Source organism: Chrysemys picta, chromosome 18 (assembly GCF_011386835.1).
Source record: "Chrysemys picta bellii isolate R12L10 chromosome 18, ASM1138683v2, whole genome shotgun sequence".
NCBI classification, from domain to species: Eukaryota; Metazoa; Chordata; order Testudines; family Emydidae; genus Chrysemys; species Chrysemys picta.
Genome location: NC_088808.1, coordinates 1,750,480 through 1,775,424, shown reverse-complemented (window position 1 = coordinate 1,775,424; position 24,945 = coordinate 1,750,480). Strand labels below are relative to the sequence as shown.

The following is a 24,945-nucleotide window of genomic DNA, read 5'->3' as shown; positions in this document are numbered from 1 at the left end:
AAGGCAAACAACTGCAGCAAAAGACAGAAGGGCTAAAAGGGAAGAAAATATGGGACAGTGAGTCAAGGGAGAAGCTTCTTATAAAGACTAAGCTGTTAAAAACACACATTTGAAGGCAAAACTCATCTTTTCTGGGGGGGAAAAAAAAAAGAAATCCATTCCTCTCCAACGGAAGAAAGATTCATCTATTGCTCAGGCAAAATGCAACCCACTCTTCAAAAATGCAAGTTGTGAAAGCAAAATGGCAAACCAGACAATTATGCAAATAAATGTCTAATTCTTGGTGAGTCAGAAGTTTTATGTTTTTCTAATGCAACATCCCAGTTAAAAAAAATCCCCATACTTTAAATTGAAAGGGAATGTAGACATTATTATTTATTAAGTAATAAATATGCATTAAATACTAAAAAGACAAATATGCATCTGATTTAAACACATAACCATTTTTTGTTTTCAAAATGGCTAAAACACTCTCTCTCTCTTTTTTTTTTTTATTTTTTTTTTTTAATACAGGCCAAATAAAATCTATTCACATAAAATTAAAGGCTAATTTATCTGGTCAGAACTTCTCTCCCAAAATGAAAATGTTGTCAATAAAGGGAAAACTCACTGTTCACAAAATACCCCACTTTTACTGAGAAAAGTGCAGTTATTTTTTATAGTTAATCACTGTTAACTCAAGCAATTAACACAAAACAAATTAACTAGATTTTTTTTAAAAGTCGCCCTTAGCAGTTTTAATCACATTGTTAAACAATAATAGAATATCAATTTAAATTTATTATAAATATTTTGGATGTTTTTCTACATTTTCAAATATATTGATTTCAACTGCAACACAGAATACAAAATATACAGTGCTCATTTTATATTATTATTTTTTATTACAAATAGTATTTTTCAATTCACCTCATACAAGTACAAGTACTGTAGTGCAATCTCTTTATCGTGAAAGTGCAACTTACAAATATAGAATTATAGAACTATTTTTTTACCTAACTACATAACCGGGAACGGCAAACTGCAGCCACTGGTGCAGGGGACCAGGCCTGTGGACAGTCAATGTCAGCAAAATGTCTCACGGCCCGCAATCAGATTACCCTGATGGACCACATTCGGCCCACGGGCTGCAGGTTGCCCACCATTGGCCGAGACTGTTTATGGCCCTGCCCCACTTGAAGGCCGGGGCCCCTTGGGAACCACTAATTCCCCCCTTTTTTTCTTTGCTTGGAAAAGTCTATAGCAGACCAAACTGCGAGGAGACATGGCCTCCCTCAGAGGCGGAAGCTGACGGAAGGCCACGCCAGATTACAGTGTTCTATTATTGTTTAACAGTGCGATTAAAACTGCGATTAATCGTGACTATTTTTTTAATCTTGCAATTAATTTCAATTATTTTTAATCGTTTGACAGCCCTAATTTTTTATTCAATTTAAAAACTTTAAAAATCACACAAAAACTAAAGCTCAAGGGCCTCTCAAGCCTTTGAAGAGGTGTTTCTTATGTTTAACAAAAGTCCAAATTAATAAAATGAAGCAAACATTTTTTACCCTAAAAACACCTTTAATCTTTTCATAGTAAACTGCAAAACTCATCTTTTCTTACATAAGGCAACAACCGTACTAAAAAATGTCCCACTAAGAAGTCTTTTTTAAAGGCACTACACTTTCCAAAATACCCACTTCACAAAGCCCCACCAAGAACATAGCAATACAATTTTTACTTATTTTAACTCTCAGTTTAGTGACTTTTTCTAATAATACCTTTAAAGCGATAGGGGGAAAAAAAGGGGCGGGGGACGACTTTTCTCTTGCTGCAAATGCCCCTTGGATGATAATGTTGACGAAGGGAGGAGTGGGATGGGGGATTATATTTCTGAAATAACAGATGGGCTATTTGTTTAAGAGATGGGCTATCCAAATATCCAGACCCTCATCGAACCTCAGCAGTGCTGTTTCTTGCTGAACCTTGTTGCATCTCTGATTATCTAAGAATATAGGCAACTCAGCCAAATCACAATATTAGTAAATTTTCCTTTATTTCATTAATCATGGTTTCACAGGACACAAAACTACAATAGAAAAACATAACCCAATGATAGAAAGCCAACAGTGTCTTCCTGCAAGCCCATGAAGCCTGGTAAATAACAGGAAAAATTATGAATTCTAAAATTAATATATAAACAGTTTCCTTTCTTATCCTAAACATATTATTCTTCATAGTCAATGGTGCTGAGAAAACCACAATAAATGGACAGCAGGAGAAGTGGCAGACTGGAACTAAGTTTACAGGCTTTCAGTTAGGTATCCTAAACACTTTGGAGTTCAAAGGGAAGGATCAAATGCAAAATAATTTCAGAAAGTGAATATAGTTTACCAATTTCCTCCCTTCCAAGCATCTCTGGAAATGCCCAAATCCTAACACTAATAGCCTTTAACTGGTTTTCCGTAAATACCGATTCTTCTATGTAAAACGAACTATCCATAGCTTCCATCCAGGACACACCACACGATTTATTGTCTACAGCCAAGCTCTAAGATACAACCGCATTTGCTCCAATCCCTGACAGCGACAAGCACCTACAAGATCTCTATCAAGCATTCTTGAAACTACAATACCTACCTGCTGAAGTGAAAAAACATATTGACAGAGCCAGAAGAGTACCCAGAAGTCACCTCCTACAGGACAGGCCCAACAAAGAAAATAACAGAACGCCACTAGCCGTCACACTAGCCCCCAACTAAAACCTCTCCAGCGCATCATCAAAGATCTACAATCTATCATGAAAGATGATCCCTCACTCTCACAAATCATGGGAGACAGGCGAGTCCTCGCTTACAGACAGCCCCCAACCTGAAGCAAATACTCACCAGCAACCACACACCACACACCAAAAACACTAACCCAGGAACCTATCCTTGCAACAAAGCCTGATGCGAACTCTGTCCACATATCTATTCAAGTGACATCATCATAGGACCTAATCACATCAGTCACGCCATCTAGGGCTCGTTCAGCTGCCCATCTACCAATGTGATATATGCCATCATGTGCCAGCAATGCCCCTCTGCCATGTACATTGGCCAAACCCGACAGTCTCTATGCAAAAGAATAAATGGACACAAATCTGACATCAGGAGTCATAACATTCAAAAACCAGTAGGAGAACACTTCAACCTCTCTGGTCACTCAGTAACAGACTTAAAGGTGGCAATTTTGTAACAGAAAAGCTTCAAAAACAGACTCCAATGAGAAATATGCAAACTAGATACCATCAATTTAGGTTTGAATAGAGACTGGGAATGGCTGAGCCATTACACACATTGAATCTATTTCCCCATGTTAAGTATCCTCACACCTTCTTGTCAAACTGTCTGTAATGGGCTATCTTGATTATCACTACAAAAGTTTTTTCTCTTAATTAATTAGCCTCTTACAGTTGGTAGGGCAACTCCTACCTTTTCATGTTCTCTGTATGTGTATATATATCTCCTTACTATATGTTCCATTCCAGCATCCGATGAAGTGAGCTGTAGCCCACGAAAGCTTATGGTCAAATAAATTTGTTAGTCTCTAAGGTGACACAAGTACGCCTGTTCTTTTTGCAGATACAGACCAACACGGCTGCTACTCTGAAACCTGTCCATAGTGAGGACTTCTATTCAGTGATTTGATGCTATTTGGTTCTAGTTCGAAGGGTATATCTAAACTTAAAACACTAACAGTGTACAGTCTCCACTGTCAGGCTCTGCTCAGGCTTGGATGATATTGGCAGTTACGTGAAGGGAGAGGACTAATCCACGTTGCGCCTATTTGGTTCTACTTTCCCTCGCTAACCAGCATAACGAGCATCTCACCTTGGGGTTTGGGTTTTTTTTAAACAAATTGTTTTACAGTTCCTAGTAAATTGGCCAGATCTAGATGTTTTACGATTTTAAAAAATGGAAAACCTCCAGCATTCTGATTCTGCCATGAAGTATTTCTAGATTTTACGGTATTTGTTCTTCCTGGAAAAAGATCATCATAACAGTTAGTGTCTTTTTCTTAACACATAGACTAGAAGGCCAAAGCTGTCACCTGTAAGAATAAATTCCCAATAACATTAGGTACTAGAGAGAGCATTAGTCACTTTGGAGTTAAGGTTGTAACTAGCTTTCCTAGTAAAAAACATGGTTTGTTCTATCCCCTCTACTGTGCTTGACATGGAGAACATGCATGGCAGTCAGTGAGTGGAGCTGAGTTAATGATTTTGGGGGTACTTTAACCTTGCATTGCTATTGCTTCTGTTGTGTGTTAAATGTTAATCTTACTTTGAATGTCCCATCTTTCCAACATTTGTAGGGCTTTGCCTCTCTCGGGGTCTGATTCAATGCCCACTGAAGCCTGATTTCACAAGGCCTTTCAACTGCAATGTACTCAGTTTCATTCCACGATGTAACAGATATACATTTACAATCTTAACTCCAGTCCATCAAAGATCTTTTGGCTTGGGAATTTGCTATGGGAAAAGTCTTGGAAAACTGAACTGGATGATTCCTCATTCTTTACCTTTATGGGCTTTTTAAAATTACAAATGTATAGAAACAGGCTGTGATAGACCCAGACCAGTTGGGAACAGCAGAGTAGCAGAAGGGAGATATACTGGCCACTGGATAAGTAGTTTTCTGTTCCCTGAGTGATCACAACAGGGGCTGCTCCAGGCTAATAGACCACTTGACTCCAATTAACCTGCTAAGAGTCAGGTGAGGCAGTTAAGCACCTGACTCTAATTAAGGCCCCCTGATGCTATAAAAGGGCTCACTCCAGTCAAGCCAGGGGGAGCCAGGGAACGGAAGTGTGTGTGAGGAAGTGGGAGGAAGAGGTGTGCAAGAAGCTGAGAGTGAGTAGGCGTACTGCTGCAGGACGGAGAAGTACAAGCGTTATCAGACATCAGGAGGAAGGTCCGGTGGTGAGGACAAAGAAGGTGTTGGGAGGAGGCCATGGGGAAGTAGCCCAGGGAGTTGTAGGTGTCGTGCAACTGTGCCAGGAGGCACTCTAAACAGCTGCAGTCCACAGGGCCCTGGGCTGGAACCCGGAGTAGAGGGTGGGACTGGGTTTCCCTCATACCTCCCAACTCCTGATCAGACACAGGAGGAATTGACCTGGACTATAGCTTCTACCAGAGGGGAAGGTCTCTGGACTGTTTCCTGACCCACAGGGTGAATCTGTGAAGCAAGCAAATCCGCCAATAAGCGCAGGACCCACCAAGGTAGAGGAGGAACTTTGTCACAACTGGTGTCAGGAGTGGGATTTGGGGTGCACAGCGTGGCGGAAGAAGGAGGGTGATTAAAAAAAAAGGGAGAGGGTTTATCTATTTTTTCACCACAATGGATGACGTACTGCGGGCACTGATACAAGCTACGGCGGCCCAGCAGGAGGCTACCCGTGTCCAGGCAGCCGCCCAACAGGAGGCAGGGCAGCTGCAGCAAGAGACTAATCGCCTGCTGATGGACCAGGCTGCTCAAGACCGAGCTATGTTGCGAGAACTGGTAAGCCACGTAAAGACCCTTACAGAGCTGAATCATGGCCATGATGGGATGAGGCTCATACGGGCCAGCCATTGGCTGCAGAAAATGACATGGGAGGATGATGTAGAGGCATACCTTCTGGCCTTTGAGAGGACAGCCCTACGGGAGGCCTGGCCTCGAGATCAGTGGTCTGGAATCCTTGCCCCATTCCTGTGTGGTGAGGCCCAGAAGGCCTACTATGATCTGCCTGAAGAGGCTGCAGCAGACTACCCCCAGCTGAAAGCAGAGATCCTGGCCAGATCTGGGGTAACAACCGCAGTGCGGGCCCAGTGGTATCACGAGTGGAGGTACCAGGAAAACAAAACCCCGCGGTCCCAATTGTATGACCTCATCCATCCACGAAAGTGGTTGTGAACTGAGTTCCGGAATCCGGAAGAGATACTAGAGGTTCTGGTCATTGACCAATACATGAGGGGACTACCACCAGACCTTTGGGCCTGGGTAAGCCAGAACGAACCCTGCACCTATGACGAGGTCGTCGCATTGGTAGAGAGGTGAAGGACGGCAAGGGAGCTGACCCGACCAGTTAAGAAAGAGGCACCCCGGGTTAAATTAGCAGCACCAAGCCACAAAGCTCGGGTGACTGGGCCACCAAGAGGGCCCAGGTGGAAAAACAGAGGGGCTGAAGGCCCACTAGAGGCCACAAAGAGTCAGAGCACTGAGGGAGAAGAGGATTGGGATGTTAGACTGCCCAAACCAGGAGACCTGGGAATGCCTAGGGCTCCATACAGATATTATGCCTGGGGGGAGTGGGACACATAGCTGCACAGTGTCCCAATGCTGAGGAGCCTATGCAGTGTAACCTGGGGAACTGGGCAGACCCCTGCTCCCTAATCCACCTTGTGGGGGTCTCAGTAACCCCACATATGTATACCAGACCAGTGAAACTAAATGGGGTAGAGACCACAGCACTGGTTGATTCGGGGAGTGCTATCACGCTTATCTCAGGGAAACTCGTGAAGCATAGTCAGCTGCTGTGGGCTAAGCATATGGGGATAACCTGTGTCCATGGGACAGTTGGTTACTACCTCACCATCCCGGTAAAAATCGAGATTCAGGGGAACACTACTGAGGTAGCAGCAGGTGTAGTCCCTAAACTCCCATACCCGGTGCTCATAGGGAGGGACTTCCCAGGGTTTGGAGACTTACTCCTGGTAAGGTGATTGGAGAAAGGGGGAAACCCTGAAGTTAGTGAGGCATCCACAGTAGACTGTCAACCCCCAGTCTTCTCTGAAATATCCCCAGATTTGTTCTCCACTCCCAGACAGGGTAGAAAGACAAAAAGGGAAAGGAGGGCAGCTAAGGCCTTGGGAACCCGAATACTGACCCAAAGCCAGAGGGTCGCTCTCATAGGTAGGCGGACCCGAGCAGCTGAAAAGGAGGCCACGCAGGAGGGAGAAGCACCTGAGTCTGACCCCAACCCTAATGCTTCTGAAGCAGTAGAGGCAACAGACTGGCCCCCTAGATCTCGGGCAGATTAGCCCCGGGAGAGGAAATTTTGGACGGGACCAGGCAGAAGACACAAGATACGACAACATTAGGAAGGAGGTGACTGAAATAGATGGGGTCCCCGTGGAAGGGAAAACCCAGGGACCAGGACCCTACTTCATAATGAAGAAGGATCTCTTATACCGGGTTGCACCAGTACAGGGGCAGAAGGTACAGCAGATCCTAGTACCTCAAAAACACCAGAATGCTGTATTAAGTCTTGCCCATAGTCATCTTTTTGGGGTACATTTGGGGGTAGAGAAGACCCTGGCCAGGGTCCTACGATGGTTCTTCTGGCCCGGAGTACATGAAAAAGTGCGGAGATACTGTGCCTCCTGCCCGGAGTGTCAGCTGCACAGTCCCCGGCCCCACTTGAGGGCACCTTTAGTACCCCTTCCCATCATAGGTCCCCTTCGAGCGAATAGCCATGGACCTAGTGGGACCTCTGGAGAAGACAGCCCGGGGCCACCAATATATACTTGTCATTATGGATTATGCTACTCACTACCCAGAAGCCGTCCCCCTGCAAAACACGGCCTCTAAAACGATAGCTAAGGAGTTGGTGGGGATCTTTGCCCGAGTGGGGCTACCAAAGGAGATATTAACAGACCAAGGAACCCCATTTATGTAGAAGCTCATGAAGGACCTCTGTACGCTCCTCCATATACATACCCTGAGAACTTCAGTCTATCATCCGCAGACTGATGGGTTGGTAGAAAGGTTTAACCGAACCCTCAAGGTTATGATAAGGAAGGTGGTAAGTCGGGACGGGAAGAACTGGGACACCCTACTACCTTACCTTATGTTCGCTTTCCAGGAGGTACCTCAGGCCTCAACTGGATTCTCCCCCTTTGAGCTGTTATATGGGCTCAACCCCCGAGGCATCTTGGACATACCCAAGGAAATTTGGGAGGAGGAACCCAGTGAGGGGAAGAACATAATACAACATGTGCTACAGACGAGGGACCGGATAGCCAAGTCACTCCCATAGTGAGGGAGCACCTAGAAAAGACCCAAGAGGCCCAGCAAACCTACTACAATCGTCAAGCCAAGGTTAGTCAGTTTCAGCCCGGTGACCGAGTAATGGTAATGGTACCCACGGCCAAAAGTAAGCTGTTGGCCCAGTGGCAAGGGCCTTACGAAATAGTTGAACCCGTAGGGGAAACGAATTACAAGGTGCGACAGCCAGGACGTCGAAAACTAGAACAGATTTATCATGTCAACCTTCTGAAACCCTGGCATACCCGAGAAGCGTGCACAGTGGTTCAGGAAGACCTACACCCAGGGAGCAAAAACCCTGGACAGGAGAGGGTGTCTCCCGATCTAACGACAGCCCAGAAGAAAAGAGGTAACTGAGATGATCGCCCAATATCAAGATGTTTTCTCAACAAAGCCAGGTCGCACAACTGGGACATATCATCACATCGTCATGAACCCTGGGGCCAGAGTAACAATGAGGCCCTACCGGGTGCCAGCAGCCAAAAGGGAGGAAATAAAAGCAGAAGTCAGGAAAATGCTGGAGATGAGGATCATTGAAGAATCTCACAGTCAGTGGTCCAGCCCAATAATGTTGGTGCCCAAACCTGATGGCACCACGAGGTTCTGCAATGACTTCCGGCGACTAAATGAGATATCCCAGTTTGATGCCTACCCTATACCCCGCATAAACGAATTAGTAGACCGTCTGGGGAATACCCAGTACTTAACGACCCTAGACTTGACAAAGGGATACTGGCAGATTCCCCTAGCTGAAGATGCAAAGGAGAAGACGGCGTTCTCTATACCAGAGGGTCTTTTCCAGTATACGGTCCTTCCTTTTGGACTACATGGGGCCCCAGCTACCTTTCAGCGCCTCATGGACAAGTTATTACGCCCCCATGCCAGCTATGCTGCAGCCTACTTGGATGATGTGGTGATTCATACCCCAGACTGGGAAACCCACTTGAAGAAGGTGGGGGGGGGTCCTTGATACCTTCAGGCGAGCTGGCCTTAAGGCAAACCCTGTTAAGTGTGCTGTGGGGTTCACAGAGGCCAAATATCTTGGCTACGTGGTAGGAAAAGGTCTGGTGAAACCTCAGCTGAACAAGTTAGAGGCCATCCAAAATTGGCCACGACCAAGTAGTAAGAAGCAGGTCCGAGCATTCCTAGGGGTGGTGGGGTATTATCACAAGGGCAAGTCCCCTAACGGACTTAGTGAAGGCCCGTGGTCTGGATCCAGTCAGATGGTCCGACGCAGCAGAGAGGGCATTTGCAGACCTACGGACTGCCCGCTGCAATAACCCCGTATTGATAGCCCCGGATTTCACCAAGGAATTAATCCTTCAGACAGATGCATCCGAGGTTGGGCTAGGGGCTGTCCTGTCGCAGATGGCTGGGGAAGAGGAACACCCAATTCTCTACCTCAGCAGGAAACTCCTTCCGAGGGAACAAAAATACGCAGTGGTAGAGAGAGAATGCCTCGCCGTAAAATGGGCCATGGAAATGCTGCGTTACTACCTCCTGGGGCGCAGATTTGTCCTCGTGACTGACCATGCCCCTCTTCAATGGATGCAACGGAAAAAGGAAAAGAACACAAGGATAACCAGGTGGTTCTTATCCCTCCAACCTTTCCAGTTCCGCATACAGCACAGGGCAGGGAGTCGCCATGGCAACGCCGATGGCTTATCACGTGTAAACTGTCTGGCGTCCCGAGCTGCCCAACCCCTTGGTGTTGAGCAGGGGAGAGGGATATGTGATAGACCCAGACCAGTTGGGAACAGCAGAGTAGCAGAAGGGAGATATACTGGCCACTGGATAAGTAGTTTTCTGTTCCCTGAGTGATCACAACAGGGGCTGCTCCAGGCTAATAGATCACTTGACTCCAATTAACCTGCTAAGAGTCAGGTGAGGCAGTTAAGCACCTGACTCTAATTAAGGCCCCCTGATGCTATAAAAGGGCTCACTCCAGTCAAGCCAGGGGGAGCCAGGGAGCCAGAGGAGAGGAAGTGTGTGTGAGGAAGTGGGAGGAAGAGGTGTGCAAGAAGCTGAGAGTGAGTAGGCGTACTGCTGCAGGACGGAGAAGTACAAGCGTTATCAGACATCAGGAGGAAGGTCCGGTGGTGAGGACAAAGAAGGTGTTGGGAGGAGGCCATGGGGAAGTAGCCCAGGGAGTTGTAGGTGTCGTGCAACTGTGCCAGGAGGCACTCTAAACAGCTGCAGTCCACAGGGCCCTGGGCTGGAACCCGGAGTAGAGGGTGGGACTGGGTTTCCCTCATACCTCCCAACTCCTGATCAGACACAGGAGGAATTGACCTGGACTATAGCTTCTACCAGTGGGGAAGATCTCTGGACTGTTTCCTGACCCACAGGGTGAATCTGTGAAGCGAGCAAATCCGCCAATAAGCGCAGGACCCACCAAGGTAGAGGAGGAACTTTGTCACAAGGCGTATACTCCGTAGGGGAGTATTATGGGGGCTGTGGAAATATGGCTCAAATTTTGAACTAGTGTCAAAAGGAAGTTTTTACAGCGGAAGATATTTCAATTTATTCTTCTCCCATTTTGCGGTGAGATGCTGAACAGAATGTCGTAAGTGCAGTGCTGCTACATTTTCAAGGATGTTACTGTCACATTCTCTCCAAATACATTATGTTTTGTTTATTTATTCAGCAATTTGCATCTAAACCAGTGGGCAAAGATAAAAGGGGTGCACAGAAACTCACCAGCAATGTTTCATCTCTCATTCTCAGGTATCAAAGTGTGGACTCCTTAGCCATTCCTTCCCAAAGGTCTGTTGGGAGGCTGCCATTTTCCTCTTTGAACCCTCAGAACTCCAGATTGTCATTAGCCTCACCTTTCCACCTTGTGGAAACTCATGGCGATTGGGGGATGTCCCGGAGGACTGGAAAAAGGCTAATGTAATGCCCATCTTTAAAAAACGGGAGGAGGAGAATCCGGGGAACTACAGGCCAGTCAGCCTCACCTCAGTCCCTGGAAAAATCACGGAGCAGGTCCTCAAGGAATCCATTTTGAAGCACTTCGAGGAGAGGAAAGTGATCAGGAACAGTCAGCATGGATTCACCAAGGGCAAGTCATGCCTGACTAACCTAATTGCCTTCTATGATGAGATAACAGGCTCTATGGATGAGGAGAAAGCAGTGAACGTGTTATTCCTTGACATTAGCAAAGCTTTTGATACGGTCTCCCACAGCATGGGCTGGATGAATGGACTATAAGGTGGGTAGAAAGCTGGCTAGACCATCGGGCTCAATGGATAGTGATCAATGGCTCCATGTCTAGTTGGCAGCCAGTATCAAGCGGATTGCCCCAAGGGTTGGTCCTGGGACCAGTTTTGTTCAATATCTTCATTAATGATCTGGAGGATGGCGGGGATTACACCCTCAGCAAGTTTGCAGATGACATTTAACTGGGAGGAGTGGTAGATGAACTGGAGGGTAGGGATAGAATACAGAGAGACCTAGACAAATTAGAGGATTGGGCCAAAAGAAATCTGATCAGGTTCAACAAGGACAATCACAGAGTCCTGCACTTAGGACGGAAGAATCCCATGCACTGCTACAGACTAGCGACCGAGTGGCTAAGCAGCAGTTCTGCTGAGAAGGACCTAGGAGTTACAGTGGACGAGAAGCTGGATATAAGTCAACAGTGTGCCCTCGTTGCCAAGAAGGCTAACGGCATTTTGGGCTGTATAAGTAGGAGCATTTCCAGCAGATCGAGGGATGTGATCATTCCCCTCTATTCGGCATTGGTGAGGCCTCATCTGGAGTACTGTGTCCCAGTTTGGGTTAGTCTCTAAGGTGCCACAAGTACTCCTGTTCTTCTTTTTACACTACAAAAAGGATGTGGAAAAATTGGAAAGAGTCCAGCGACGGGCAACAAAAATGATTAGGGGGCTGGAGCACATGATTTATGAGGAGAGGCTGCGGGATTATTTAGTCTGCAGAAGAGACGAATGAGGGAGGACTTGATAGCTGCTTTCAACTACACCTCTACCCCAATATAACGCTGTCCTCAGGAACCAAAAAATCTTGCCGCGTTATAGGTGAAACCGCATTATATCGAACTTGCTTTGATCCACCGGAGTGCGCAGACCTGCCCCGCCCCGGAGCACTGCTTTAGCATGTTATATCCGAATTCGTGTTATATCAGGGTAGAGGTGTACCTGAAAGGGGGTTCCAAAGAGGATGGATCTAGACTGTTCTCAGTGGTACCAGATGACAGAACAAGGAGTAATGGTCTCAAGTTGCAGTAGGGGAGGTTTAGGTTGGATATTAGGAAAAACTTTTTCACTAGTAGGGTGGTAAAGCACTGGAATGGGTTAGGAGGTGGTGGAATCTCCTTCCTTAGAGGTTTTTAAGGTCAGGCTTGACAAAGCCCTGGCTGGGATGATTTAGTTGGGGATTGGTCCTGCTTTGAGCAGGGGGTAGGACTAGATGACCTCCTGAGGTCTCTTCCAACCCTGATATTCTATGATTCATGTGGGTAAAGCACCCTCCCTCATCAAGACAAATGCCAATCCAGACAGCAGTGGGTAATCTGCTTTTACCCTTCTCAATCCAAAGAGCCATACCCACGTGGCAGGTTTTCTGCAGTGACTTGTTGCCTTACCCAAGTAAGCACATTTTCTTTCAAGGGAAGAATTGAATTGGAAGAAACATTGTTAGCCCCCAACAAGCTGCAAACTAAGTCTTATTACATAATGGGAAAGGTGAACCAAAAAGCTTAGACAAAAATAATTTTAAAAATCACAGAAGTTGGAGATAGAAAGGACCTACTAGACTGCCCAGCCCATCTGCCTGCCAAATAATTAGTAGACTCTGGGCCCGGTTCCTCTCTCTGCTTTGCTAATGAAATTACCTCAATTTACACCAGTATAAGTAAGAATCAGGTCTTCCAAAAGCAGACTGGCACTACAAATCATTATATTTTAAAAGAAAATATTAGAAAATTATTTCCTCCTTTATTTACTCACACCCCAAAGTTGCTATTTTCCCCAGCAACCGTGAATTACAACATCTCACACGGGGTATTATGGGCAATACTGCTGCTTGAGACGTTCCTGGGTGGGATTTTCGAAAGTGCAGTGAGCATCGGGGACCTAATGTTAAGAATGTCATAAACTGCTGCAGGAGGCTCAGAGAATCTTGATGGCTGATTTTTGCAGATACAAAGCTTTCCAGGTCACCTTTTAATAATTCAGCCAAGAACCAAATTCATTTTCACAAACAGCTGGCTCAAACAACCCCTTCTCTAATATGAGTTGTGTGCATTATAAATAAACTCAGGCTAAAATTTGCCATTTAGATAGTGCTTTAGATGACTAAATAATTTGCTTCTGAATTTTCAGGATTCCTGGTAATAGGTACAGGAACACCAAAGAGACAGATCAGGTAAAAATGGCAATGTCCATTTATTTATGCAAGGCAAAACTGACATGTTTACCCCTTTATCTGAGGTAAAATTGGAAAGCTCTGGTGCCCAACATACATGATGCTTGTAAAATTACAGCCCACATACTGGAAGCTGAAGTACAAAAGAAAGGATCCCTGTCAAGATACCACTGACACATTTCTAAGAGGACTGTTGGTTGCTATGGTAAATGGGGAGGGTTATGAGACTGCCTGGTTACAAGTATGACTGACGCACATCTCAAACAATTGTTCTTTTCCTGTTCGTATGACAAAAACAGGATGTTGAGAGGTGTTTATCTGAATGAATATGATAAGCAAGCACTCTGACATTTATGGGGCAACACTCCCTCCCCCAACCCTAAACTAGCTAGTGTTATTATATAAAATATGGAACCAGGGTTTCCCCACTAATAATGAAGAAACTGCTCAGAAAATTTTATATGATCCATGAGCACCATGGCTGTTACTACAAAATAAAAGCATTTTGGTTTAGAACATAATATGCAGATGTTCCAAGATTTTTTTCCAGGAAAATGCAGTCCTCTTTATTAAAGTTTTTTCAAAGAAAATAAATTTGTTTTAAAAGTAAAGTCTGTATGTACGTCACTTCTAGAGAAGATTACCCCTGGCCCCTGTGGTATCACTAGGCAGAGCCTCTCACAATACCCCACAGAACAGACTGCTTTACAAAGGAATTTGTGACACTGAATTAAGCTACTGTAACAAAGTGAGAACATCGTATTAGTTTGTGATACCCTGACTCATACTGAGTAGTACCTTGCTTCTCCAACATTGATTTCAAAGGGACTACTGGAGGGGTAAAGTATTACCCAGTGTGAGTAAGATGTCACAAAACTGCTGGGTGTTGTGCTCATTGCCCAAAGTACTCCCAGTACAACTCTTGTGGTAGTAAGCTCCATTGTAGACCCAGCAGTGTTTGCAGGAACTGGTCCAAAAGGGAGGGAGGCAAAGGAACTTTCATTTAATCTGAGCAACCACCACAGAAACTATGGGACTTAGAATGACTTCAGTACTTGGAGCAGCCCTTACCATCTCAGCATAATTTCAACGATGAATTATGCAGCTTAGCATTAATGTATAAACACTATACATATGCACTGAAGCTGCTATATCTTTAAAACATATTGTTCCTTGTCCTAGATATTCTACTTCTGACAGGCAGATCAACTTTCCTGATACTTGCATCTTTCAAAAGGCAAATAACACTGTTCACAGGTCAAGGCTTATTGAGCTTTTGCAAAAATATAATCGAAACACATTCTGAGCAAACCAAGAACACTAGATACCTACAGCCCTTAGAGCTCACACTTAGTCTTGTCTACACTGTGACAAGTGTAGTGCAGTGTAGACACTTAGGCTGGGTCTACACTACCCGCCTGAATCGGCGGGTAGAAATCGACCTCTCGGGGATCGATTTATCGCGTCCCATGGGGACGCGACAATCGATCCCCGAATCGACGCTCTTACTCCACCAGCGGAGGTGGGAGTAAGCGCCGTCGACGGGAAGCCGCAGAGGTCGATTTTGCCGCCATCCTCACAGCGGGGTAAGTCGGCTGCGATACGTCGAATTCAGCTACGCTATTCACGTAGCTGAATTTGCGTATCTTAAATCGACTCCCCCCTGTAGTGTAGATGTAGCCTTAGTCTCAGAGTGCTGGTGCTTGTTATAACTGCTTACTTCCACTTTCAGCAAACATGCTTCGCCATCTTTCTCTAACCTCCCAACGCTTCTCCTTACCTCTTCCCTTACTTATATTGTTGTTGGGGACAGGGGCTCACCTGCTGAAATTCAAAGCTGTCAGTGCCAAGAAAATAAAATGACAGCAGATGCACAGGACTGTTGGGCCACCTCTTTTCTCCTCTCCTGATCATGTGATATGTGGGCAAAACTATTGGCTAGAAAATGCAAGGTACAAAACTGGCTTTGTAGCATATTAAGAACATAAGAACGGCCATACTGGGTCAGACCAAAGGTCCATCTAGACCAGTCCTGTCTTCTGACAGTGGCCAATGATAGGTGCCCAGAAGGAATGAACAGAACAGTTAATCATCAAGCGATCCATTACCTGTCACCCATTCCCAGCTTCTGGCGAATAGAGGCTAAGGACACTTTCCCTGCCCATCCTGGATAACAGCCATTGATGGACCTATCCTCCATGAATTTATCTAGTTCTTTTTTTAACCCTGTTATAGTCTTGGCATTCACAACAACCTCTGGCAAGGAGTTCCACAGGTTGACTTTGCGTTGTGTGAAAAAATACGTCCTTTTACTTTAAATCTGCTGCCTATTAATTTCATTTGGTGACCCCTAGTTCTTGTATTATGAGAAGGAGTAAATACAACTTCCTTTTTTACTTTCTCCACACCAACCATGATTTTATAGACCTCAATCATATCCCCCCTTAGTCGTCTGCTTTCCAAGCTGAAAAGTCCCCGTCTTATTAATCTTTCCTCATATGGCAGCCATTCCATACACCTAATCATTTTTGTTGCCCTTTCCTGAACCTTTTCCAATTCCAACAGATCTTTTTTGAGATGGGGCGACCACATTTACACGCAGTATTGAAGATGTGGGTGTACCATGGATTTATATAGAGCAGTGGACACCAACCGGTCGATTGCAATCGACTGGTCGATCCTGGAGCCTCTGCCAGTCCATCGCGCTCTCCGGCCGCTAAAAATCCGGCGATGCAGTGGGGCTCAGGCAGGCAGCCAGAGCCTGCACCTCACCCCCCTCCTACACCTCAACCACCTGCCCCAGCCCAGAACCCCCTCCTGCACCCAAACTCCCTCCCAGAGCTTGTCCCCCTCACTCCTCTACACCAATCCTTGCCCCAGGCTCAGCCAATGCACACCCCACAGTTGAAAATGTTACACTGATTTGTGACAATCCTTGAAGAATTTTGGATCTATAAACCACAAATGACACTGATAAAAAGTAAAACTCACGAAATGTTCAGTGGATTCTATGAGACTAGGTGCAGTGTGATTATATGTCCCCTGCACCCAAACTCCCTCCCAGAGCCTGCACCCCCACTCCCACACCCCACCTCTGTCCCAGCCTGGTGAAAAGTGAGTGAGGGTGGGGGAGAGCAAGCGATGGAGGGAGGGGGGAATGGAGAGAGCGGGGCAGGGCCTCAGGGAAGGGGTGGGATAGATCCTGGGTTGATCTTAAATTCAAAAAGTGATCTTGTGCATAAAAAGATTGGAGACCACTGTATTATGGTCATTATTACCAAGCGGTCCAACTATATTCAACTCTTGGACCAGATCCTGTGCTCCACTTAAGACTAAATCAAGAATTGCCTCTCCTCTGGTGGGTTCCGACACTAGCTGCTCCAAGGAAGAGTCATTTAAGGTGTCAAGAAACTTCATCTCTGCATCACATCCTAAGGTGACATGTACCCAGTCAATATGGTGATAGTTGAAACCCCCATTATTATTGAGTTTTTTATTTTAATAGCCTCTCTAATCTACCTGAGCATTTCACAGTCATTATCACCATCCTGGTCAAGTAGTCGGTAATATATCCCTACAGCTATATTCTTATTATTCAAGCATGGAATTACAATCCATAGATATTCTATGGTACAGTTTGGTTCATTTAAGATTTTTATTTTATTTGATTCTAGGCTTTCTTTCACATATAGTGCCCCTCCCCCACCAGCACAACCTCTTCTGTCCTTTTGATATATTTTGTACCCTGGTAGTACTGTGTCCCATTGATTATCCTCATTCCACCAAGTTTCTGTGATGCCTATTGTATCAATATCCTCATTTAATACAAGGCACCCATCTTATTATTTAGATTTCTAGCACTGGTATGTAAGCACTTTAAAAACTTGTCACTTTTCACCTGTCTGCCATTACATGATGTAATTGAACAGGACTTTTTTTTTATTTGACTGTTTCTCATCAGATCCTACCCCTATTTTATCATCTTCCATCCTCTCTTCCTTACCAGGACATAGAGAATCTCCATTAATAGATCCTCCCCTAAGTGATATCACTTTCAGGTCTGGCTCTAGGCACCAGCAAAGTAAGCACGTGCTTGGGGCAGCACAATTCCAGGGGCGGCATTCCGGGCTCCCGAAGTTTTTTTGTTTGTTTGTTTGTTTGTTTGGACAGTTCCGCTCTCAGGACTCAGTTCTTGCTTGGGACAGCAAAAAACCTAGAGCCGGCCCTGGTCACTGTCCGAACCATGTACTCCTCAACACCTGTTGGCTTTCCCCCAGCCCTAAGTTTAAAAACTGCTCTACAACCTTTTTAATTTTAAGTGCCAGCAATCTGGTTCCATTTTGGTTTAGGTGGAGCCCATCTTTCCTGTATAGGTTCCCCCTTTCCCCCTCCTCCCTACACCATTGTCTCATCCCCGCATTGAGACCCTGCAGTTCTGCCTGTCTAACTGGCCCTCCGCGTGAAACTGGAAGCATTTCAGAGAATGCTACCATAGAGTTCCTGGACTTCTATCTCTTCCCTAGCAGCCTAAATTTGGCCTCCAGGACCTTTCTCCTATCCTTCCCTATGTCACTGGTACCTACATGTACCACGACCACCGGCTCCTCCCCAGCACTACTGTCAAGGCCGAAACCCCACTCTGACACTTCAAGTGCAGAAGGTGGGGGCCCGCAAAGATTCTAAAAATTAATATTTGCCACTCTAGGCTTGTATTAAACTCCCAAGGTTACAGCTTCTCTCTGACCTTGGCTTGGTAAACACTGCCACCACCCAAATGTAAAAAAAACCCTTGCACCCAGGAAGGAGCACTTGGGAACTCCTCCCTGTGGGGTACCCTCAAGCCCTTTCACCCCCCTACCTCCAGGGAAGAACTGAGAAAGAAAACAAAGGAAATTAGCTGTTGCACCAGCTAATCAAACAGCATATGCAAAAACCTCTTAGGTCACCAAAAATCCAATCCTGTTCTTAAAAAAGGTAAATTTTATTACAAACAAAAAGAAAGAAAATACATTTGGAATTTAGGCTTCTGCTAGATTTTAAAAGAGCAGTTCCAAAAATTAAGCACCCAAAATAGCTTTCTTGGGGGTTCAGCTTAAAGGTTACAAGTAAACAAAAGCATCTGGGGTTAGCACAGAGGAGTCCACAAGCCTTAAAAAATAAGCAAAAATAAAACTAATCGCATCTTTCAAAACATTTCTAATTTACTTACATTACACAGCATTCCTGCTGCCCCGTCTCTTCAGCCCAGAGAGAACAACAGACAACAAAGGGACAGCTTCTTTCCCAATTTAAAAAAGTTGTAGCCTTCCCATTGGCTCTTTTGGTCAGGTGCCCACTTTTATTTTTAACCTGGGGGACTTTTTAACCCTTTACAGGTAAAGCAAGCAGAGAACAGCCACCAAGAGGGATTTTACAGCTAACTGGCTGGCTGGGTATCCATCAAAGGGAGCTCCCCCCGCTCCTCATTTAGCACAACTACACATAAGTCTATCTAGATGTCTCAAGAGATCCGCAACCTTCGCACCAGGTAGGCAAGTCACCATAGGGTTCTCCCGGACATCATAGAATCATAGAATATCAGGGTTGGAAGGGACCTCAGGTCGTCATCTAGTCCAACCCCCTGCTCAAAGCAGGACCAATTCCCAACTAAATCATCCCAGCCAGGGCTTTGTCAAGCCGGGCCTTAAAAACCTCCAAGGAAAGAGATTCCACCACCTCCCTAGGTAACGCATTCCAGTGCTTCACCACCCTCCTAGTGAAATAGTGTTTCCTAATATCCAACCCAGACCTCCCCCACTGCAACTTGAGACCATTGTTCCTTGTTCTGTCATCTGCCACCACTGAGAACAGCCGAGCTCCATCCTCTTTGGAACCCCGCTTCAGGTAATTGAAAGCAGCTATCAAATCCCCCCTCATTCTTCTCTTCTGGAGACTAAACAATCCCAGTTCCCTCAGCCTCTCCTCATAAGTCATGTGCTCCAGACCCCTAATCATTTTTGTTGCCCTCCGCTGGACTCTTTCCAATTTTTCCACATCCTTCTTGTAGCGTTGGGCCCAAAACTGGACAGAGTACTCCAGATGAGGCCTCACGAATGTCGAATAAAGGGGAACGATCACGTCCCTCGATCTGCTGGCAATGCCCCTACTTATACAGCCCAAAATGCCGTTAGCCTTCTTGGCAACAAGAGCACACTGTTGACTCATATCCAGCTTCTCGTCCACTGTGACCCCTAGGTCCTTTTCTGCAGAACTGCTACCTAGCCATTCGGTCCCTAGTCTATAGCAGTGCATAGGATTCTTCCGTCCTAAGTGCAGGACTCTGCACTTGTCCTTGTTGAACCTCATCAGGTTTTTTTTTGGCCCAATCCTCTAATTTGTCTAGGTCCCTCTGTATCCGATCCCTACCCTCTAGTGTATCTACCACGCCTCCCAGTTTAGTGTCATCTGCAAACTTGCTGAGAGTGCAGTCCACACCATCCTCCAGATCATTAATAAAGATATTAAACAAAACCAGCCCCAGGACTGACCCTTGGGCCACTCCGCTTGAAACTGGCTGCCAACTAGACATGGAGCCATTGATCACTACCCGTTGAGCCCGACGATCTAGCCAGCTTTCTATCCACGCAAATCCAGCTATCTATGTGTCTAGTAACTGAATTGCACATTACCAATACCTGTCTTTTCCTAATAACTGGAGGTCCCTTCACGGAAGAGGTATCCTCAGTGCGAGACGATACCATGACATCATCTGGAAGGAGGGTCCGCACTATGGGATTGTTTCCCTCTGCTCCAGATGGATGTTCTCCTTCCCTGAGACTTTCATCCTCCTCAACAGCACAGAAGCTGTTTTACGGTGTGTCCAAAAAGTCTCATTTATGTACCCCTCTGTCTCCCTTATCGCCTCCACTTCAGCCAGTCTGGTCTCCAAAGCCCGTACACGGTCTCTGAGGGCCAGGAACTCCTTGCACCGAATGCACACACACGCCACCTGCCCATAGGGCAGGTAATCATACATGCTGCATTGGGTGCAATAAAGTGGATAGCCCCCACTCTGTTGCTGGACTTCTGCCTGCATTATATTTTAACTCCTGAATCTCGCTCCTTTGTTGTTCTTTTGTTTTTCTCAGGGGGTGGTTTTGGCTTTAAGTTTAAAGAAGTTTAGGAATGTTAAGTGTATCTAGCTCCCCTCACACTCTCCCTGTAAACTCCCTCACAAAACTCCCATTAGCCGCTCCTCTGGTCGCTTAGGAGAGGACTTTTTAAAGCCCCGGTCTTCCTGAGTAGCCCCGCCCGCTGGTTAAGGGTTGATGAGTGCTAAAAGGTTTAGGAATCAAAGCCTCATTAAGAAGCTCCCATCGCTCAGCCTTACCTAGCAGGCCGCTAGGCTCAGCACACACACGGTATATTTCAGTCAAGCAGCAAGCACATCACAAACACACACACTACAGACAACAAACTTACCCAAAGGGTCACGTAATTGCTCCTCCTTCACCTCGCAAAACTTCCCGGTTAGCTGCTCCTGTTTGCTAGCTATTATTAAATAATAATGCAGGAGGGTAGCTAATTTAAATTCTGACTACTCTCATCTAACCCAATATTAACTTTCACTTAATATAATCCTGGGCAAAGTGAGGAAATAACCCTTCCTCAAGGACAGGGGGTGAGATTAGCACAGATACCTCAGAGATAGGGCACCTAAAATAGAGGTAGTTTGGAGAGAGCTGGAGTAGACAGGATTATATACAGTGGTTGAAAAATGGGGGTGCAGCAAGTGATCTGACAAGGTGGATAGAGCTGAGATGTCTGAAGCTGAGATGGCCAGCTTTGATTTGGACACAGGGATGGGGGGATTTCAGAGGGCAACAGTTATTCAGAGCACAAGGATTTACATCAGGCATGCAGATGACAGAGAAGAGAGAGCAGAGCATATTTCGGCATCATTTCTGGAGAGTGCACTCTGTTTACAGGGCAATACCCAAATCCTGGGCTAAGAATCTCCTCAGCAGTAAGCCTGCTTCCTATAAATATCTCAGCCTTGGGTCTCTGAACAAGAACAGTTATTCTCTCGGAATCAGTTACTACTCGAGTAAAACTACACAGGGGATTCTGCATTTCATCACATTCTGCAGGAGAAGGCTATAAGGCACATAGGCATCCTGAACACTTACAAAGCACCATGTGGGACACAATAACCTCTTAATGTCAACTGGCAAGGGAGTGCTGAGGCCTTACAGGGATCTGTTGGGTCTGACATGTATATTCTAGTTCATCAACGAGTGTCATCTGAGGTCTCAAATAAAAACCAGTATCACACTGGTCATCAATATCAGACTGAAATGTATGTACAGATACTATGTAAGAAGTTACATATCTGTACTGAAAGTATGTTCTTAAAGTCTGTGCCTGGGGGTTCATCACCCGCAAAGGTGACAAATGGGTTTTCTGTCAGACCAAAGATGTTTATTCATCTATCTGTTTACATGCACATTGAGAAATGTCTCACTCACAATGGGTCTCCTATCACCAGTCTGAACTGAATGCAAATGAAAGATTCTGGGGATTTCAGAAAGAAACTAACAGGAAGAGAAAAAAAGCCGGGAGGAGGAGAAGACTTCCTCTTAAGGTGCACTTCAGAGGTCTGTTTAGGGTGACCAGATAGAAAGTGTGAAAAATCGGGACAGAAGGTGGGGGGTAATAGGCACCTATATAAGAAAAAGCCCCGAATATTGGAACTGTCCCTATAAAATCGGGACATCTGGTCACCCTAGGTCTGTTCCACTACATTTGGGAGGCAGAGAAGACATTTGGGCATCATTCACTAAGAAAGTAAAAGGATAGTGATTTAACTTCACGACAAAGGCAATGTTCCCTCTAATTTTTTCCATCCATGTGCGGAATGAATTTTGTTATGTGCATCAAATTATCGGGGTAAAGTGTGGATGTGCGCCACCAGTAGAAACAAAAAACCTAGATATTGTGGAAGAAAACACAGTCTTCACTCTTAGGTTGTTTGCAACACTTCAGAGACAGTTTATTCTCAAGCAATTGCAAGGGGGAGAGTGCACACGGACAGGGATTCCCCCTTCCTAGGCAGGTCTCCGCCAGATAAACAATTAGGGCAAGCATTTATACCTTTGGTTGCATACCATAATGATCAACAACTGCGTCTTGTTTATACATATTCCTTCCTGATATCTTACTTTTCTCAGCAGTTTCTGCTACAGTCTGCATTCCATTCTTATCTAACATTTTTTTCCACTCGCTTCCCACTCACCCAGGCCCTGCCTTAAAGTCTCACGTTATTAGCCTTAGTGTTAGCCTGACTCTTGCTCTATTCCTAGAAACTAAGGTATCTGTGGTCAAATTCCCTTTATCCCTTTTTCCACTTCCACACTATAATATATATTTTTTAAACGTTACCATAGGTATAATTATGGGATGATTTAGCTGGGAATTGGTCCTGCTTTGAGCAGGGGGTTGGACTAGATGACCTCTTGAGGTCCCTTCCAACTCTGATATTCTATGATTCTATGATTCTATGATTCTAATTACTCCAGTCAGGACAAGTTAGACATTTTAGAACTCACTACTCAAAGAATTAATTTTAAGCATAAGAGAGAAATACAAATTATGAAATACATAGACCAGTCAAAAACCTCAAATATCAGCACTTTGAAAGAATAAAATTACAGAAAATATATGTGCACTGCAGGAAGTATCAAGAAGTAAAAACAATACAATTATGTATTGGGAGGTGAGTGTGAAAGACTGTGTGTGTGTGAGAGAGTGAGAGAGAGACAACACACACACAGGGTGTGCAAAAGAGAGAGAGAGAGACAGTGTATGCAAGTGTGTGTGTGTATCAGACAGAGAGAGAGACACGTGCTGCCCCTTTAAGTAAATTGGCACTCACCAGTCTGAAGCCTGCTTGTTCAGACACAGCAACAGCCGCCAGCAAGCTCCGTCCCAATTCTGAGCCCTGTCATGTGTTCCCCCCCGCCTCGGCTCTGCAGAGATGGGGTACAGAGGGAGGGGGGCACCCTGACATTAGTCCCCCCCGCACTTGATAGACTGCTGGGTGGCCACAAAGCTTAGAGGGAACTTAAGATCAAGGGGTCGCAGGCTTGGTTGAAAATGCTCAAGAGAACCTGCTGTAAGCTTCTTTACACTAGAGAGTAACTTCTTAGTTAAAGTTTAGTCTCTAGAAAGTGTATTATGATTTTGTTTTATATGTAGCCTTTTGTTTCCAATAGTCTTACTCACTATTACTTGAATCTGTTTTTTGATAACAACATTGTTCTCGTTTTCACTATAAATATATCTAAGAGCTGTGGTGCTAAGCAAAGTGGTAGTTCTGAGTTGAATCTTACGAGCTGGTATGTATTGCTCATTTGGGAACAGAAGGCATGGTAATTCTGTGAGCATTCAGTGGATAAGGGACTGGACACTCCAGGGCATGCTCCAAGCACTCAGGGGTTACTGTGTGCCTGTACAGGGAGAGCAAGGCATGCAGAGGCCAGGAAGGCAGTGCTTGTGCTGCCAGAAGCTGGTGATTTCAAGGAGCTGATCTACAGCAGGCACAGACAAGACTGCTTCATGCTAAGGGCAGGTAGTGGTGAGGTGCCTGACATCCCCTGGATAGCCCTGAGGAGCATCACACCATGTTTTCATTGTATACTACTAGGCACAGAGTCTTCATCTAAACATACAATATGATTTATAAAGTACCAACTGCCAAAGAACTTGTTCGCTGTTGCATGGACTTGAGAATGATGCACATGATTAAAACATGATAACAGAGAACATAAAAACACCCTCTTAAAATTCAAAATGTACAGAACTATATGTCACAAGGAACAGGTATAAATGTGGGGCCAGCAATAGTTAAATTTAAGACAGTTGGACAGTGGAAAGAGGAGGGAGATGGACTACGATGGACAAGAGGGAGCATGTTGCATATGCCGGGGATCAACAGAGCAAAGGCCTTAGCCTAATTGCCTGCTGTCCTAAAACACAATGGTGGGATCCCCAAAAGGCAGGTGATATGTGAGGACAACTTGGAATCATAACACTTGACTGTGACAATTCGTTGCCCTTCTTTAGCACCTTCTATCCAAGGATCTTAAATCACCCATGAGAATTAATTACTTATAGTTGAGGCAAAACCAGGTAGTTGCGTAGGCCCAAAACCTGTAATAGACTCCACGTGGATGCAAGGAACTGTCATGAGGAAACACATTGTAGGATGAGGGTCACATTGAGTAGTGTTGCTGCAGTGAATACGACATTAATCCCGTGAAGTCTGTACTGGCTTCTGTGGTACAATTCAAGGAGCTCACAAGCTCTATAAAGCACTACACAAAGCTACCTGAGAAACCCACCTCTCTCTATATATGATGCTGCAGGCTAAGATCACCTTCAGCACTCTTACATACAGCCTCTCTAAACTTTGGGAAGGAGGGTGTGATAGTCTATACCTTGGGGGAGTGTCCTGTAACCCCCA

At 45.3% G+C, this 24,945-nt stretch overlaps 1 protein-coding gene across 12 annotated transcripts in view; it reads right to left on the bottom strand.

The window, feature by feature from the left end:
- EXD3 (exonuclease 3'-5' domain containing 3) overlaps positions 1-24,945 on the bottom strand; it is a 685,344-nt gene that overhangs the window by 537,456 nt on the left and 122,943 nt on the right. The window lies entirely within an intron of this gene.